Genomic DNA, 19,712 nt, shown 5'->3' on the forward strand with positions numbered 1-19,712 from the left:
TATTTATGAATAATGCTGCTATGAAAATTCTTTTGTAAGTTGTTATGTGAACATGCTTCAGCTCTCCTGGGTACATACCTAGGAGTGGAATTGCTATGCATGGTAACTCTGTGTTTAACTTTCTGAGCAAGTACTTAACTGTTTTCAAAGTTACATGTTACATGTCCACCAGCAATGTATGAGGGTTCCAGTTTCTCCACATCCTCACCACTTGTGTTGTCCATCCTGTTGATTTGAGCCATCTCAGTGGTTTTGAAATAATAGTGAGTTTTGGTTTTGATTCACATTTCTCCAATGACTGATGGGGTTGAGCTTCTTATCATGTGATTATTGACCATTTCTATGTCTTCTTTGGAGAAATGTCTATTCAAATCCTTAGCCTGCAATTTTTTTTTTCAGCTTTTTGCCTGTATTTTTGTTTTCTTCATATAGTTTTTGCTATGCCAAAGATCTGTATCTATATCTTACCAGTTTAAGCCTTCACAGCTTTGGGATTTTTAGAAAATCTTTCTCTTTTACCAATATAAAGCAAAACAAAATCTCTCATAGTTTCTTCTGAAATTTGTATGGTGGCATATTTTACTTTTAAATATGCGATCCTTTTGGAATTTCGTTTCCTGCAAGCTATGAGAAAAAGGATGAAAATATTTTTACAGGTGATCTAAATGATTACCAAATTGCTGCAAGCACTCCTTTTTGCCTTTTTGCATAAGCCATATCTTAACTGCATTTTCCATATTCCATGTAGAAAAGCGTTTTTACAGAAGGAGGCCTGCCATTCCCAGCCATTTCATTTTAAGGTTTTGCTTTGCTGCAATAGAAATCCCTTCTATACCTTATCTACACACCTGTTCTCATAGCCAATAAAAATTTTGTGTGAGTAGGACTCCTGTGAATTTATAAGATGAGGTTGAATTTCATATCTGGTTCCATGTGGTGCAGTCCAGCAGGACAGACAGAAGCAGTAGCTCCGGAGGCAACAGAAGCTATAAGCACATGAGCCTCTCGAGATTTGCTGCTGAATTTCACAGAAAGCTCTAGACTTTTCTATATAAACATATTATATATGGCCATCACCTCAGAACAGACAGAGAACGATGCTTTGAAAGTGACGCATTCAGGACAGAACTGGAGAAAAATGTAGAACAATCTTCTAACTCACAAAAAAACACCAGACTTACTGACTTGACAGGGATTAGAGAAACCCGGAGTGTATGGACCCCAGATATCCTTTGAGGTCAATAATGAAGTCGCTCATGAGGTTCACCCTTCAGTCAAAGATTAGACAGGCCGATAAAACGAAATGAGACTCCAGCAGCATACTAGCCCAGGAACAAGGACTAGAAGGTAGGAGAGGACAGGAAAGCTGGTAATAGGGAACCTAAGTTGAAGAAGAGAGAGTGTTGACATGTCATGGGGTTGGTAACCATTGTCATAAAAGAATATATGTACTAGCTGTTTAGTGAGAAGCTAGTTCTGTAAACCTTCATCTAAAGAACAATTAAAAAAGTTAGGCTTTCAGAACCAGGGTGTTCATTCCTTAGAAGTATGTGCTTTGTTGAACATATCTACCCATTTCTATTGGGTATGTATCTAGAAGTAGAATTGCTGGATCGTAGGATACATGTATGTTCACAGCTTTAGTAGATATGGCCTAAGCATTTTTAAAGTGGTTGTACCAAATTACACTTTCACTAGCAGTAAATTAGAGATCCCTTTGCTCCATGCTCTACCTAGTAGTTGGTATTTACCATCTTTTTCATTTTAGCCATTCTGGTGTGTGGGGGATAGTATCACATTGTGACATGTTGTTAAGAGTTTCTCTGATAACTAATGAATGTATGTTGGCCATACAGAAATCTTTTCAAGTATTTCCTCATCTATTGGACTTTTTTTTGCTTTTGCTTTATAAACGGTTCTTTATATATTCTAGAACCAAGTCCATAGTAGGACACAGGTATTGCAAATAACTTCTGCTACCATACGAATTCACCCTTGTGGCTTGTCAAGAGCTTTCAGATTCAGAAACCTGCCCTTTATAAGAACAGGCAAATGGTTAGTGACAAAAGTTTATTAGGGGTTAACAGGGGCAGGAGGGAGGAAATAAAGCAGTGTTATTGCATACAGAGCACGGAGTTTCAGTTTATGGTGATGGAAAAATCCCATTGATTAAGGGTAAGTTTGCACAGCTGATTAATGTAATTGCTGTCAATAGCTTGTACACCTGTACAACTTGTTCACTTGGCAAAGGTTGTGTGGAATATTTACAGCAGCAACAAAAATGAGCAGCTTCTGAGGCAACACTATAGTCTGCAATTGATGAGATTTTTTTTTTTATTCTTTTATTATACTTTTCTCAGTTTTCTGGTTTGTTAACATGTGACTGTTAAAATCAAAGATAATAAAGCGTTTGCATGATGAAAGTGGTAACAATGTCTATCCCACCCACTGTGTCCATCTGAAGCTTAAATGAGGAACTACATGCCACTAGCAGACGCCCAGCCTTACTTGGCACTCGGGAAATATTTCATTTCTCCCACTCCTCTGGCTCACGGTCTTCTCCCCTTGTTTATTTGCTCTTTTCTCTTTCCAGCTGGCTGCATGTGACCACCAGGCTTCCTGACTCCATCATTCTGCTTTCCATACCAATGTTATTGTAACCTTGGGATCTTGGGCAGTGGTGAAAGTTACTTACTGTCCCTGCCATTATGAAGGGGACAAGCCAGTGCGGGTGGGAGGGGCAGTGGGGAAATTCGGCCTAGAGAAAGGACAGACCACCTTCCAGGAACCGCAGTGGCCTTCAGAGAGCTTTGTTGGCTGCAGTTCACCTGGCCGGCTTCTAGATGTCAGAGTGCGCCAGGGCTCGGTGCTTAGTTCTCTCTATTGACACCCTCTGTCTAGAATGACTCAGTGAGTCCACTACTGTCTATCTGTAGCTACAGATGCCAGCTTTATAGCTCCAGTCTAATTCCTCCTGGGTGCAGACTCATATATTCAAATGTCAGCCTAACTCTCTGTATTGACCTCTTCTTTCGTGAAATGGGCATTATAATGGCACATTCCTCATACGACTATCATGCAGAGCAAAAATCTTCAGGAGAAGCACTTACAAGAGCGCCTGGCACCAGTGCATGTGCTCAGTAAGTGTTAGCTGTTAGTATTGTTACCTGACATCTCCACATGGATCTCTGACAGCTATGCCATGTTATCAAGGCCATGAAGCAAGTCTTGGTCCCAAACCCATTCCACCTGTATCAATTTCTCAAGGCTATTTTTTTTTTTTACAGTGATAGGAGTGTGTGTGTTTTTCCACTTAATGGACATGGTTAAAAAGGTTGACCAGGTCCTTCATAATAAGTTGCTCCAAAGTTCATATGGGTGACCACTGAAACAAGTTACAGTCAACTAATATAGAAAAAAAACAGAACCACTCTCAGCTGCTCATGCTTGTACTCTGAGTTCAGAATATCTGGTGAGGGCACTATTATGGACTGAATTGTATAACCCCAAAAGGTACGTTGAAATCCTAACTACCGTACCTGTAAATGTGACCTAATTTAGAAATAGGGAATTTTTTAAATTATGTTAATAAGGCCATACCAGTGTAGGGTGGGTCCTAAACCTAGTCCCTCCTGAGTTATAAAAAGAGCAGAATAGACACAGACAGGAGCAGATGCATCTACAAGGCCAGGAACACAAAGGGTGGCTGGGAGCTGCTAGAAGCTGAAGTAGACATGAGCCATGCCCTGAATTCAGACTTCTAGCCTCTCTTGTACTGTGAGAAAATAAATTTCTGTTCTTTAAAGCCACTCAGTTGTGTTATTTTTTTTTCTTATGGCGGCACTAGGTAACTAACACACATACCTGTGCTTATAAATCCAGCCCAGTGTAAAATAGTGCTCTCCCCTTCTTGTCTAGCCCACCTGGATCCTGCTGTTTCCCTATCAGTGTCCTCTGCTTTCACTAAGCTACAAAAGAGCCGGCTTGATGCTGATGCATAGAAATTCACTCTATTTTTTACTTTGTATTTATGATTAACTAGTATTAATTCTAATGTTTTCTATGGCTTTTAAATTTTTCTGTGAATGTTCGTATAATCTGTGAATAATAAGTTATATTTTTCTTTTTCTTGTCATTTTGTTCTAGCTTCGACCTCCACTGTTAAATATTTAATAGAAATAATAAGAGAAAGCATCCTTGTTTTATCGCTAATTAATTTTAAAGAGAATGTCCCACATTTCACCATGAACTATCATGCTAGTTGTATTTTTCCAAGTTTGGGAACTCCTTTTTTGTTCCTAGTTTGCTCAGAGTTCTTATGTCTCAGTGTGATTGGATTTTATCACTGTTTTTCACCATCTCTTTATGAGCCTCGTCTTTTCTTCCTTAACCTACACATGTGGTGAATTAAGTTATTAAATGTTTAATGTTCCCTCAAGATTGCATGCTGACAATAAACCGCTTTGATCATGGCATATTACATGGTTTATACTTGTCTGGAGTTCTTTGCCAGCATTTTATGTAGGGTTTTGCATCTCAATTACTTATACCTTCCTTTTCTAATTCGGTATCAATATTAAAGTAGCCCCACACAAGGATCAAGTTGGAGAGCATCTCATATTTTTCTCTTCTTTGGTGACTATGTACAAGTTTAAGATGATCAGTTTTTTGCATGTTTGCTGGAACTGGCGTGAAAGTGGTCTCCCAAATCCGAAACCATTTGGCCATCGAGTTGATTCCTTCTTCGTAGGGAGATCTTGAACTACTGACCCATTTTGTATAGTGATTAAAGGCCATTTCTGGTGCTAGTTTACTTAGAAAAATTTCCACTGCATGTTGTAGGCTGCTAGGATTTCATCATTAAATATTATGCGGTTATCACTGTTTTCGGCCTCGTCCAGGCCAATTAATCAATCCCAGATTTTCCATTTTCCCAAAGTCAGACTGCTATCTACTCCTGGTACCAGTTCCCTTACCTAAGACTTATTTGCAAAGAAACATACAACCAAGCCTCCTTTGAGTCTATGATGTGAGAATACAGTGAGTCCCACATAATGTAACTTCTTTGTAATTATTCTTTTTTTTTAAGTGTTTCACATTTACTTTTTTTTTTCATTTCCCACCTATCTAGCAGTTTTAAAGTTGTGCATTTCAGGTTGAGGTCAGTAGCTGGATTGACTCTGCGGGGCGGGGCGGTGCCCAGTTGCATCTGGGCATCAAGAGAAGGCGCCTCTAGAACTAGGAGGCCTGAGGTGGAGCTTGGGTGGTTGGGGGGGTGGGGGTGGGGCAGGGCTGCACAGAGAGGGGCGCCCTGAGGGATGCGCGATGTCCAGGGCTGCCCCACTGCAAGCTCACGGGCAGCAGGATGGAGTTGGCTTCAGGAGCCTTTTGCCACAGTCCCAGCCCACCTAGCCCTGCCCTGAACTCAGACCCCCCAGGCTCACAGATCTCACCAGAATAGGGGAAGCCTGAGGCCACAGAGAGCGAGACCCAGTGCACATACCTGAGCCTGATCACAGCGTTTATGCTGGGATAGGAGGGCAGAGGAGGCATATGGGGACTTGGGTCCAGACGATGACCCAGGAAGGGTGGGAGAATTGAGGTCACCCTCGAACTCTGGGTCTGCACGTGGAGGCCGGAGGTTGCACTTCTGGGAGGAGAAGGCAAAGCCCCAGAGGCCACACTGTACATACACACACTGCACCCCCTTTCTCCCTCAGAAGGGCTCCCCAGGAAGGTCACCCCTAGTTTGAGGTGCAGCAGAGCCTGCCCCGGTCAGGACTAGGGACTTTATTTCCTGCACTTTCACCACTGGCTGATAGTAGACTCCTTTCTCCATAGACTAAAGAAGAAATTATCAAAATAAGGGCAAAACTCCAGACTTGAGTTAAGGATCATAAATTAACACGGGGAAATACAACTTTAGCAATAAATGCCTGTTTGGAGCCCAAGTTGCATTAAAAAAAAAGGAAATCCTGAACAAGACCCCAGAGGGAGTGATAGGAACCTCCCTCTTTTGCCTCAGTCCGTCTGTGGCCCCAAGCTTTCTCATCTCCCACCTCCCAAGACTGTATCAACTGCTTTGAGAGTTTTAGAATGAAGATCCCCAGGAATATGGCTGCTCTCATTCAGTAAGGATTTCCCCAGTGCTGGACTAGACTAAATTCTGAGAATTCTCCAGAGGCTTCCGGGGCCTTCGTACTGGATGGTCAACACACCAAGCTGCAGAGCCAATTCCTTTTCCTTGCAATTGGGCATGACCCCAGGGACATGACCCTGAGGGTGCTGACACTTCCTCAACCAATGACCCTCCCCGTGGGTCTCCCTCTGTCTGGGTCTCAGGATCAGTCAGGCCAACTTGTCCCCTCCGGAGAGTTTCTGTTGAAGGACACCTAAGTGGCACTATGGGTTTGTGCCCCCCACCCTGCAAACCTGCCTCCTCTGAGTGGGGTGAGGTGCTACTGAAACATTGAAACTAGCAGAAGCCACAGCCCATGGTGCTGGGAGAAAGCTGGGAGGCAGAGAGAGGTAGAGAGGCTATAAAGGCCCAGTTGTGAAGGTGAACTGGGGCCAGGATGCTCTGAAGCCAAAAAGCTGAATGGTCTCACAGCTGCAGCTCCTGAGCCCATCTCTTCTTTCAATGGAGAAAGTCTTTCCCTGCTCTTACTTAGCTGGACTGGAAGGGCCTTTGACTTTTAACATGAAGCAGCCTCCAGAGCCTCTTGGGGCAAGTGATTGTCAAGGAGGCTCTGCCCAGTGCCCCCCCACCCCTCCCACTTGTCAGAGGGCCAGGAATTTCAGTCTTCCCAGTCCTGGGCTGATCTAGTGACTTATAACAGGATTTCACTGGAACTCGAAACTTTGGAAGATGGGAAATACTCCTGGGTTCTCTTCACACAGCTGAATGCCTGGTTCCTGGTCTTACTATACAAGTTTCATAGAGGATGCGAAGAGGAGTTTGGGCTTGACACCTGACATCTTAGCAGTGGTTCCTGTTTGTTTGGGAGGCAAGTGGTAAAAAGAAGGCAGCATCTACTACTTCCTTTTCCATGAGTCTCAGAAAATCCTCCTGAAGACCGTCTCAGGTAAGGACTGATGGGAAATGCCTTGGTTTATTCTTAAACTTTGCCCTTGAGGCATATTTTGTTGATGACCACATATAAAATATTGTCCTCTCAAGGATGCACTCTAATTCTTATCTAATCTTGATGCAGAATGAGTATATATGAAAACTAAAGTTGGTTCTTAAGCAAGGGATTATCTCTCAGAGAAGGTCCATGGGAAGGTTCATACCAACTTCTGTGGTACTAATATTGCACCGAGGAGCCCTGGTGGTACAAAAGTTAAGTGCTCGGCTGCTAACCGAAATGTTAATTGTTTGAACCTACCCAGAGGCTCTAAGGAGTAAAGATCTGGCAACCTCCTCCCGTTAAGATTACACACCAGTAAACCCTATGGGGACAGTTCTCCTTTCACACCGGGCCACAATGACTCAGAAATCCACTCGATGACACCTAGCAATAACAACAGGAAGGCATTGCTCCCGATGTGCCTGAAATGCCTCTCTGGGGAAGGCCTTCAGAGCCGGCTCATGGCCACATGGGAATTGAGACTCATTTTTTTGTTTCCACGACTTATTTTGGGTCCAAAAATTTATTTTCCAGTTTATTCACCAGACTTGAATACAGCCAGCTCTCAGATATTGTCAGAATTAATTCCTTTCTCTAATAATGATTTGCGGCCAAGAGCATATTCCCAAGCCTTTCCAAGAGACTGGAAAACCTTTCCAAAGAGGCACGTCCAGCGCCATGTTGTCCAGTGACTACAGTGTTGACATAGTGTATTTACCCACATAGTTCCCACGTTTTCTGCTTTCCTTAAATACGACTGAAATTCCAAGTCTACCACCTGAACCACTTTTCTCAGTGTTTCATTTAGGAGAAGTCTGGTGGTGATGAATTCTCTCAGTTTTCCATCCCCTAAGAATGGCATTACTTTTGCTTTACTCCCGAAGGTATGACTGGATATAGAATTATATATCTATATAGATTAATATTTCCCTCTTTGTGTTGAAAAAATGTTGTTTCACAATCTTTTGGCTTCCATGGCTTCTGATAATGACTATAGAGTTATTTGAATTATTTTTCCCAAGTGAAATGTGTTGTTTTCTGTCTAGCTTCTTCCTATTTTCTTGGTCTTTGTTATTCTGTAGTTGATTATGATATATCATATTTTTATGCAAATAATGCACATGTTTTATATATTTTTTTCTCTTTTTGTCAACTGCATTTTCCCCCTACCAGGTATTGTCATAAGCACAGTACGCCGTTTTCTTTTTTACATGTCACTGTAAAAGAATTCATGTAGTGTGCTTACAAATACGCCTGAGGTGGGGGGGAGGGCCTGGCTGGCAACAAACACATAATGCACAATATTTTCATAATAATATTGTATTGGGGTGTATAATTCCTTAAATTTAACTCGTTGGGGTTTGCTGAGTTTCTTGAATCTGTAAGTTCATGTCTTTCACCAGATTTGGAAAGTGTTAGCCAGTATTTCTTCTAACACTTTTTTCTGCACCACACATTTTCTCCATGTCTTCTGGAGTTCCAATAAAGAAATAGGCTTTTGTTCTAGTTTTTGAGGCTCTGCTCATTTTTTTCTGTACTTTTTTCTCTCTGTTTTCAGAATAGATATTTTCTATTGATCTACTTCCAACTCACTTAGTTTTTTTCTCTGTCATCACCATTCTGCTTTTGAAACTATCAAATGAATTTTTCATTTCTAGCATTGCATTTTTAGCATGTAAAATTTTCCTTTGCAAATAGCGACTATATTTCCACGTATTTAAAAAATGTCCCTGTTATTTCTTGGAGCATGATTAGAATAGCATTTTAAAATACTTGTCTTAAGATTTCAAAGCTGTAAGTCTTGCTTAAATGTTATGGAAAAACAAAATGTTAATTTTGTTTTTCTTAGCATTCAATTGACCCAGATATGTTCAGGCTGCAAGTTCTGTCCTGTTTTTGTATTCTGTGGCTCACATCTTCATTCAATTTTTGAAGCCTTTGCGGTGATACTCGGGTCTAATCTACATGAGTGCCACCCAGACTGGAATCTTGATGGCATTGTAACCCCTAGTGAGGCTTTTAAAGGATTTGATAACGCTTCTTAGGGTCAGGGCAAGGCATATGCATCTGGGAGGGGTGAACCAGGAGTTATAGCAAGTTTGAGGAATCTCTTTCTTGTGCTGCTTCCTCTCTCTATTTCTCTGATGCTCTCTGAGCTCTGAAGGAGTGCTTTCCTGGCCCACTGGCAGGAATGCTGGGGCCTTAATCTCCTCATTCTGTCGTGCACATAAGTGACCGGTTCTGCCTATGGGGCCAAAATACTCCACAACCGGCCCAAAGGTTGGCAGCATGAGCCTGTCAAGAAGTGCCTCAGAAGACTAGCCTGGTGATCTGCTTTTGAAAAGTCACACCCTTTGAGGCAGAATTGACTAAATGCCAACAGCAGACAGGGAGAGAGAAAACGTAATGGAGCTTCCTCCACACTCTTGGGCCCTTACATACTCTGGTCAAAGAGAAGGAATCTCTTCTTCCAGAGTTTTAAGTTTCTTCCCACCTGCCTACCTGCCCACCTGCCCACCTCTCTCCTTTTACGGACCCTCTATCCCATTTGATATGAGAGAGGGCTTCTCTTGGAGCTGTTTCTGTCCACAGCTGGTATGCAGTTACATGATTTGGACTCATGTAATTTCAGCCTCTGGAATGTTTATACTTTATGTTCTGGTTTCCTACCACTGCCAACCACTTCCTTTGCAGAGTCCTGAGATAGTGGCCCATGCATTTGTCCAGATACTTAGTTGTCAGATACCAGTATAGCCACCGGGGGAAGTGTTGGTTGTGGTAAGTGGGGGAGGGACTGTACACTGAAGGAGCTGCAAGATCTGGCTGTCTTGTATGAGCAGGACGGGGGTGTGCTGAGGATGGGTGCTGAAGGTGCTGAGTCAAGGGGAGTTTAATATAAAGTTGGGTCAAGGAGAGTTTGTTGATATGGGGGAACTCTCTCCTAACAAGGATTTATCGCCATAGCAAAGGCTCTAGAAATGGGTCTCGTAAGCTGTGGCATTGTTCTTCGATGCATGGAAAAGGCAATGGCCCACTATCTATGAAATAGAAATGCCAGACCTGCTGTGTCAGATGTGGGAAGATGAGGTAAAAGTCTCCAATATGTGTCCGTGCCAGAGTTAGTTTCTATAAGACCATTTCTTGGAGGTCCTGAAGGACACCCATTTCATGAAAATAATAAGGAATGCAGAGATGAGGGGAGCAGCAACAACACTGAACTTACTGATATCTGTCTTCTCTTGGGGGTCCCTGGGTGCCACAAACAGTTCAGTGCTCAACTACCAGCTGAAAGTTTGGCAGTTTGAACCCACCGAGGGGTGCCTCAGAAGACAGGCCTGGTGATCTCCTTCTAAAGGGTCACAGCCTTGGAAACCCTATTGAGCAGTCCTACTCTGCACACATGGGGTTGTCATGAGTTGGAAATGACTTGACGGCAACAAATGACAACAATTCTCTGTTGGCTGAGATTGTTAGTGGGAGCCGGGCTACCTCATACCAATATAAGTAATGGGATCCTAGCCCAACAGAGGCCAGGTAGAAGTACTTAACTGTCAGAAACAAGTTGTTTGTGATTACAATAATGGTCAGCAGGTCAGAGTATTAGTCACCTATTGGGGCATAATAGATTATCCCCCATCTTAGCAGATGAGAGATAAATGGAAAAATATTCAATTCATGCGGATAAACTTGGAACTAGACAAAGATTTTGGTAAGACTCAACATACTTTTAAGGTGAAGGGTTAAACTAGAAAATTTAAATAACTGGTATAAGTATAAAAACAGATTTTCAAAATAATGATTGCATACCCAAATAAAAGACAAGTACTTCAAAATCAATGGTTTCTCTCCCATGTGGACATAAGGGACTGAAATTGGCAAGGGTGGGAAGGGCTGATCGTTCTCTTTCCCCTATTACTTGACTGTAGCAAACTGTGTCCAAAACTATAAAATATTTAGGGAAACATTGTTTTGACCGGAGCAGCAAAGGACATATATAAAGAAAACTAATGTATTAAAGTAAATAAAATGAAACCTGAATATGTGCAAAAAATATGCCATATTTCCAAATGGGAAGCCTTGTTAATTAAATGGAGGTTCCCAAAACTAATACATAAATGGAATGCATTTCCAATTAGAATATTCAGGTAGTCGTTTTTAATTGTATACATTAATCATAAGCTACAAGTAGTACAATAGGTAACAAAGGATGTTGTTGCTGGAGCCTTGGACAAGATTTTTGACTCACAGCCCTCCCATCTGACTGCCCAGTAGGCCTTTATAGGCCGTAATCTTTATGGGAGCAGACCACCAGGCTTTTCTCCCTCAGAGCCACTGGGTGGGTTCGACCTTCCAACCTTTCTTTCAGTTAGCAGTCAAGCACTTAACCATCGCAACACCAGGGCTGCATTAGCAAAGAATAGACAAGAAAAACCTGAAATAACAGGATAGTAACAGGTGTCTACCTCATCAAGTAACAGAGCAAATCAATATCACATAGCATACAAACTGACAGGTAGACAACTGAAATAGAAAACCTACTAGGAAATCACAATAACTATTCATACAAAGGTGGTGTGAAAATTATATTTATCTAATAAATGGTGCTGACTCAACTGATTGTTCTGGGGGACAAAGCTTGCAAAAATGTGATACACAAATCATAGATTTGGAAAATGATGTGAAATGTAGATGACAAAGATTAATAACAATTTATATTTTACACAAGAAGGATAAAAGTTAAGTACTTGAAAAATGAGCAGTGAATTAAAACAGATCATTCAGAGCAAATTCACATGCCCAGTAAACATAGTCCAAGTTGCTCAAAAACACTGGTAGTTAAGAAAATATCAAAGTCCCAGTGAAACTGGCACAATTTAAAAATCAACACCGTCTATGGCTGGCTGGGCTGTGGGGAGAAGGAAGCCCTGAGACATGGCTGGAAAGGTGCTTTGTGACAGCCGTTAGGGGAAAGACATGGACATGGCTCTGTACTTTTAACATTCTTTGAACTGGAAATCTCACTCTGTGGAGACTACTCCACATAAGCGAATCCTGTACTATACAAAGGCTGTTTATTATTAATAATGACAAAACATTGACTGTCCATTGGTGGTGGAATGATAGAGAATGTATGGTAAAGCTACATCATCAATAACATAGGGAGTCATTAGCATGAAAAAGAGTTGTAGTAGTTAAGTAGGAGAAATCTCTGTGAAGTATTATGGAAGTTTACTGAAAACATGAAGGTGCAGAGAAGTATATATAAAATGAGCACATTTGGGAAGAACAATAGTAATTGTTTGAATATGTTTGAATACCTGTTTACATGTATGTGTGTGTATAAATGAACAGATGATGGTACATGTATGTCTGCGTGTGCTTATTTAAGCAAGGATAAGACAGACTACTTAGCACATGGTCGAAGTGAATTACCTTGGATTCACTTGTGGGAAGGAACAGGGGGTGGAAAGCTAGAATATACAGGAAGAGTGGACTGAAAAAGCATGGGTGATAACGTGTTTCCATTTTACTAGTGTTATGTATGAGACAAACAAATCTGTCTTGAAAGAAGCTGGAATGTTCCTTAGAAGCAAGGATGGCTTTAGACATGTTATCACAAGGGACCGGTCCCTCGAGAAGGACACCATGCTTGGTAAAGCAGAGGTCCAGCGAAAAAGAGGAAGACCCTCAATGAGATTGACTGACACAGTGGCTACAACAGTGGGTTCAAATATAGCAACCATTATGAGGGTTGCCCAGGACCAGGCAGTGTTTTGTTGTGTTGTGCATAGGGTCGCTGTGAGTCAGAGCCAACTCGATAGCACCTAACAACATGTCTAAGTCTAGATAAAGTGTACTAAAATTGTTATTATCTATTTAATTTATGTGTGTAACTTAGAAGACATAAAAATATAGAGTTAGTGCTATATCTAATGACTTACAGAGAATCAAGATAGGATGTCAAGGGAAAGAAGGGGCAAGAGCAATGTGGGTAGAGTGAGACCAAGTTTCCATAAAAGCAAACACCCCATCAGATCTACTTGTGTACCTGTGACTGTGTATACATGTCCCAGCAGAGAAACCTAGGGAAGGGTACACATGTGTCTATTAACTTTGGATACCTTGGGGGAGCAGGAGCAAAATATGAGGGTGGGACTCTGCATGTTAACTTTTTCATTATACAAATTTGTATTCTTAGACATGTAATAAAAAAGAATTTCATAGCTTTGGAAATTAGTAAATGACATAGATACCTATTTTTAAATAGGTGAAAATTCTCTATGACAGACAAAGATTTTAACCTCTGAAAGGAGAGCATACCACAGACGGTAATAATCACGATCAGTGGATTTCTTGCATGTTCTTGGAGCCAATGTGCTCTTCTGGTGTGTGTAACTAGAAATGACCAAAAATAATTTGGGTAAGTCAGTCACCTCTTGCAAACACACATCCACACCTAAATGAAGGAGAATGGACACCATGTGCAATTCACTAGGTAACTCATGTGCCTCTAGAAGATTCTCTTTCCCGGATATGCTGCCACTACCTCCTCCCCACCTTGCCACACTGAATAACCCACCTTGTGCATTCTAGACCCTTTTCAGGACTGAGCATAGATGACATCAACTGAGAAGATAGTTGAAGAAGAGAAGAGAGTTTGATGAAAAGATTTCAGAAAGCAGTACCTCCCCAACCAGCCTCTCCCCAACCTGGGAATGCCAAACTCTCCCACTCTGATACCTCTGAGAATCTCTGATTTTCCTTTTGGATCCTTAGGAGACTGCCGAATTCACCTGTCCTGAAAGCCTTCACTGCCCTCTACCTCTGACACTGTTCCATGCAGGAGCTGTCTCTGTCACTCTGAGAAATCCACACAGGACAGCCTGTGGTTGGAGGTGCTCATTCTGGAGGTCCTGCCCTCCCTTCCTGTGTCCCCGAAGGCTTCCCTGTGACAGTAGAGGTCTCATCTTCCAGGGAGATGGCTACGCCCCTGTCATGTCCAGACCTGGGACCTGATGCTACGGCTGAGATTTGGGCTTTTCTGTCCACTGCTTAGTCTGGGCCTGAATCTGCCCCTTCCCACCCTCACCTCTGATCACCTGTGTTCTTGCTGTTCTCTCTGGGTTTAGAAGCCTGCCCTCTGCTTCTTTCATCTGAGTCGACCTTTTTCTTCAGTTCTTTGACCTCAGGACATGTCAGGTTAGACCACAGAAAGAAGAAAAAATATTAGCAAGTTTCATTAACATGTCAAAAACCTGAAAGAATAGCTTGATTTAGAGGAGAGGAAAAAGTTCCAAAGCTCTATTCCTTACCTTAGGACATGCTATACAGAAAATATCCTGCAAGCACTGGATCAACTCTTATCCAGAAATGGAAAACACCCAGGAGGATTTTTCTACACCAACTCCCCCTTCCCCTCCCCTAATCCTAATCATAAACCCAAATTCACCCTGTGAGGACAGAAGACATGACCGGGGTGAGCTCCTTTTTCTCCACCCCGCCCTCCTGTCCTCCTCCCAAGCCCTGCTTCTTTCTCTGCCTGCAGGCTGCTGGGAAGGGACCCAGAGGCCTTGGTTTAGGGCTTTATGTTCACTGCTCACCTGCGGGCAGGTTCCGCACAGTCTGCGGCTTCTCTGATTCCTTCTCCTGCAAAGAACTCAGTGACACCCCATGACCATCACACCTCCCTTAGAGCTGTCCTTGCAGGGACCCCTTACCCTCCCAAGTCCCACTGAAATGCCATTTCCCTTTCCCTACTTATGCTATGCTCATCCTCAGAGTTCTGAGACCTCATCATCCAGGTGAGGCCTGTCCTCTCCTCTTCTGGGCCAGGGGAGCCTCTGAGGGGACCTGGTGTCTGCGGTCAGCTATCTGGGGCTTCCTCCATCCAGATCCTCCTAGGGCTGGAGCTCTCTGTGTACTTGGGGTGGGAGGGTGGGGATCTTCCAGGGGAGCTGGGTTAAACGAAACTGAGTGGAGGTCTCTCCTGAAGGGCCCACACTTCCAGCCCAAAGGCCCTGCTCCTCCTAGTCCGGGGGTGCTAGAGGGTCTTCTGGAGCTTCCCGCTCTGGCCTTGGTGCTGCGCCTGCACCCTCTGCAGCTGAACTCCTGCCTCTGCAGCCTCTCCAGCTGGTCCCTCAGCCTCTTTAGCTCCTCTCTCTGCTTCTGCAGCTGCTCCTCCAGGTGCCTGCAGACCACACTCTTCCTCACCTCCCTCTTCTTGGCGACCATCAGGCAGCATCTGGCCACCTAGTGGCAGCATTCGGGCCTACAGGGGGCTGAGGGTGGAATCTGGAAGGCATTATGCTGAGTGAAATTAGTCTGTCACAAAACGACAAATACTGTATGAGACCACTATTGTAAGAACTCATGAAAAAGTTTAAATGCAGAAGAAAACATTTTTTGATGGTTAAGAGTGTGGGGAGTGAGGGAGAGGAAAATTCACTAACATTGTGAAAATGTCAGTTCTACCCAAAACCATCTACAGATACAAGGCAATCCCAATTCCAATTCCAAAGACAGTTTTTTAACAGTAACTGTAGACAAATATCATCTTAGGTGAAGGGAAGGACAACACACAATACAGGGGAAGTCAGCACAACTGGACTAAACTAAAAGCTAAGAAGTTTCCTGATCACAACCAAATACTTTGAGGGACAGGAGAGCAGGGGCGGTGGTCTGGGGACCATGGATTCGGGGGACGTGTAGGTAATTGGCATAAGGAAGTTTATTAAGAAAATGTTCTGCATCCAGTTTTGGTGAATGGCATCTGGGGTCTTCCAAGCTAGTAAGCCGCCATCTAAAATTCAGAGATAAGAGGTTTGGGAGAAACCACAGCCCATCACACTCCATTATCATTCCCTGAACTCACATTTCTCTTCCCAATAGAATGGTAACTTCTTTGAAGGCAGGGAAAACTTTCAATTCATTTTTATTACATACTTATTATTAAGTTTCCCCCAATCCTCCCAACACCTCCAAAAGCTGCCATGTTTGTCTTGTTTAGGTTCAAACTGGGCCCTCGAAACTGAACAATGTCAGCAATGATGTCACACAAGTGTTATGGAAGCCTTGGTGCTCACTCAGATCCAACTGCTCTTTGGAGAGGTTGTCGATCTGAGGTCTCCTGTGGGAGAGCAACTTAAGCTACCAGTTCACAGAGAGTGATTCCTCAGTTGGAGCTCCCAACTCGTGAGAGCTTGGAACAGAGGGGTGAACATCCTTTGGGGGACCTTTTTTTTTTTTTTTTGGTTTACCTTCACCCAGTCAGGATGAAATGGCAATATGGGAAGGAGAAACCTCTAAGACTCGAGGTAGGGGTGGGAGAAAAATTCTTCCTGATTGACAGGAGGTGTGTGGCAAAGAGTCTGATTTCACCAGACAAGATTTGGAGACAAGATATGGATTTTGAGTGAGGAGATGAAGTGGCTCTCCCAGAGAAAGTACTTGCTGTCATTTAGTAGACAACAAAACTGTGATGCGAATAAAGGAATGAGCGAGTGAACCAAAGAACACTACTGTAACTCTAAGGGCCTTTCTGAGTAGGCACAGACTAGCTACTCAATTGTTCGGGCTTGGGAACCTCCTACTTTATGTTAAGGAAGCCACTGGGCAACTGGGACGGGGGTGAAGGGTGTTTAGGGAGATCAGTTATTCATTTGTATCATATTTTCAAATAAGATTGAATTAATATGTCATGTCAGGAATAACGAAAGAAGTAAAATTTCTCAGGAGCTTATGAAAGTGGGTGGCGTGAGGAAGCACTGTATCTGTACCACTGTGAGCTATGCTGTCCCCAGCCTGGGCTTGGGCAGAAGAAGGTCAGGACAGACCCCATCCCCCTAGATCCAGGGAATCCCCTTCTCCTCTTCCAAGGCTTAACACCCAGTCACAGCAAAGCCTCACTTCAGGATAGCATTTTAAATTCCTACTCTACTTAGCTTGAAGTATAGGTTAAGGAGGTGAAGGTGCCTAGGTGATGCAGTTTGTGCTCGACAGCTCATCTAACAGTAGGAGTACTGGGAAGAAAAGTCCTGGCGATCTGCTTCTATTAAGATTACAGTCAAGAAAACCCAATGGAGCAGTTCTACTCTGAAACACATGGGGTCGCCACAAGTCAGAATCGACTTCATGGCAACTGACAACAACAAACTGAACCTGAGCTTCTGTGGTTCCTAATTGTACACCCTTTCATCAGCCAGTGTCTGCCCTCCTTCATCTTTTCAGCTGCTTGCCCATGCTGCCCTGGACCTCCCCAGCCCTGTTTCCTGTTTCCTCCTTGGTCTTCTGCCTGGCTGCTAACTTGCTTCTGAGAGCTTTCGCCACTTTCCACCCCACACCACACTCACACACCCAACCTGGCTCCGTCTGTTTTCTCTCTTCATCCTGAGGTCTCGAATCCTTCCCTCATGTTCAGAAATGTACATAGATAGACCTTATGTTGACACACACAACCCTCCTAGACACATACAGGTGAGGTGGTTGTGTCTTAGCCTCTCAGGTTTGTGGCATCAAGGCTTTCGGCCAAACATATGTTTTCTGCATCACTCTGAAGTCACTCATCTAATAAGGACATGGTAAGGGGCTTCTGTTCAATTGTTTTCAAGAGGAAACAATTTTAACCTGTTACTGTGGCTTGGTTAAGAAGGGTACAAGGAAGAGGTATACCTGTCAGAGTCTTAACTAAATATACAAATTATTCTCTAACTTTTAAGTATAATTCCTTCTATGAAAGGCTTCCCTTAAAAAGAGGTGAAAATTTCTCCCATTTGTGTGTTTAAATTTACTAAGAAAATCACTTTCGTAGGAAACTCCTTTTGGAAAAGTCAAGAAATATTATAAAAGTTCAAGAAAATGAGGTCATTCCCATGTTCCAAAGGAGCAAATTGACTGAGCATTCAGCAAAAAAGGGGAGAGGGGGCACATTGGATGATGTTCTATTTACAAATACAAAACCCCAAGACATATTATAGTGTTTTCAGAGTAAACATTTTTGTTATAAGGTACCACTATCATTAGTGTCATTGTGCCCAGGGGATTCTGTCTCCCACAGCAGCGCCCCCAAGAGGAGTGAGGGGTCCCAGGACAGAGGGAGAATTGATGAGAGGATGGTGGTGTTGGACAGGCCCCAGGGATCCCTAAGACCAGATCCTTGGGCTCATAGATCTATGGGTCTTCCCAAGACCCAGAAATCAGGTAAATTAACTCTGTTCTCAGAGGTCTCAACCCAAGAGGAAAGTGCCATGCAGCCAACAATATCCACGGCAAAAAGCCCAAGCTCCGGGCCCAAGAAGATTCCACAACCATCAGAGAGGTCTTTTCCCTCAGCTTCTGCTGAGCAGACCTCTCACTTATTCAGCTACGGGCCTGCTCCAGAGAAGTAATGGGTCAGGAGCCCTACTTCACCCAGGTGTGCTCAGTCAAGGGTGTGGCCATGGCCTGGGAGACCAAAACCTTTGCCCTCGTCGGCAAGATGCTCCAGGTCTTTGAGGCTGAGCTCTCCGAGGAGAGCACAATCAGCTCTGCCCCCAGTCTGGCCAACACTGAGTCCCTTGTCAACACACTGGAGCCCTGGAAGGAGGAGGCTTATACCCCAGAGCTCAGTGTACGGGGCAGAAGCATGGGGAGAGGCCCCATGCGGCCACCCTGGAATGGCTGATGACCCGTGAACATGGCTTCTGCTGTGTGGCCTGCTGCCACGTGTTCGAGTCCCAGGAGGCCCTGGTGGCCCACTCGGAGCATGGTGTGAGCCAGGGCTTCAGCTGCCACATCTTCTATGAGGAGCTGCTGAAGAGGTGGCTGCCACCCTCAGCCCAGCACAGGCCCCGACGCTGCCACCAACTGGCCAGGTGCAGCCTGATGGCTTCCAAGAAGGGGGAGGTGAGGGAAAAGAGAACGGTCTGTAGGTGCCTGGAGGAGCAGCTGAAGAAGCAGAGAGAGGAGCTGAAGAGGCTGAGGCACCAGCTGGAGAGGACGCAGAGGCAGGAGCCCTGGCTGCAGAGGGCACTGGTTTAGCACCAACGGCAGAGGCCGAAGTGTCTGAAGACTCTCTCTCCAGCACCCTGGGACTGGGAGGAGCAGGGCATTTTGGCTGGAAATGTGGGTCCTCTCATCAGCTACTACCCAAAAGGTTTGTGGTTTCAACCCACACAATGGCCTGTGGAAGAAAGGCCTGGTGATCTACTTCCTTATTATCACAGTCATTGAAAACCCTACTGAGTGCAGTTCTACTCTGAAACAAGTGAGGTCTCCGCGAGTTGCAATCAACATGACGGCAACAGATTTTTGCTCTATCAAGACCTCCATTCAGGGTCCTTTAACTCACCTCCCCTGTAAGAACTTTCCCTCCTGTCCCTATGTCCCCACTGTCGCATGCCAAGTGCATGGACATCTCCAGCCCTAGAGGGATCCAGATGGAGGAAGTCCCAGGACAGTTGACCGCGGACATCAGGTCCACTCAAAGGTTCGCCTGGCCTAGGAGAGGAGAGGACAGGCCTCATCTGGGTGGTGAGGTCTTGGAACCCTGAGGATGAGCACAGTGTAAGTAGAGAAAGAGAAATGGGGTTTCAGTGGGACTTGGGA

Source organism: Loxodonta africana, unplaced genomic scaffold (genome assembly GCF_030014295.1).
Source record: "Loxodonta africana isolate mLoxAfr1 unplaced genomic scaffold, mLoxAfr1.hap2 scaffold_371, whole genome shotgun sequence".
Classification (NCBI taxonomy): domain Eukaryota; kingdom Metazoa; phylum Chordata; class Mammalia; order Proboscidea; family Elephantidae; genus Loxodonta; species Loxodonta africana.